The sequence below is a fragment of the Bombina bombina genome, chromosome 8 (assembly GCF_027579735.1).
Source record: "Bombina bombina isolate aBomBom1 chromosome 8, aBomBom1.pri, whole genome shotgun sequence".
Lineage (NCBI taxonomy): Eukaryota > Metazoa > Chordata > Amphibia > Anura > Bombinatoridae > Bombina > Bombina bombina.
The window spans coordinates 19969495-19969876 of NC_069506.1; the positions used below are offsets into that span (position 1 = coordinate 19969495).

The window sequence follows — 382 nt, forward strand, 5'->3', positions numbered from 1 at the left end:
GGTGCAGCTCAGTGTGCAGAGTGAGGCCGGATGAGAGCCTATGTGTGTGTGGTGTAGTGTGTAGCACTGTGTGTCACACTGTGTGTCCCCTCCAGTTTGGGGAAGTGAGGTCACAGCTTAGTTTCCTCTTAGTGACAGATGCAGAAAAAAATTACACTTGCTGCATTTTTAAAAAATTTTCTCACTTGATTAAAGAAGACAATGAATACAATGAGAGGACTTGAAGGAAACTGTTTAGAAAAATACCCAAACGATATATAATGAAACATGAGGAAATCAGTGATCGAGTCTGCAAACAACAAGTTCATTGGCTCACTCCTGAGATGCTCTTGCAGGTGAGGATGGGAACTGACCCAATGGCAGCTGCTGCTAGAGGATCGGT

General features: G+C 44.0%; 1 protein-coding gene across 1 annotated transcript in view; it reads right to left on the minus strand.

Annotated features, from left to right (window-relative positions):
* LOC128638295 (Friend leukemia integration 1 transcription factor) overlaps positions 1-56 on the minus strand; it is an 84462-nt gene extending 84406 nt beyond the window's left edge. The window contains exon 1 of the mRNA XM_053690172.1: positions 1-56. This exon is cut by the window's left edge and continues 73 nt beyond it. The gene's annotated coding sequence lies outside the window, so the exon portion shown is untranslated.
* Positions 57-382: the final 326 nt, after the last annotated feature.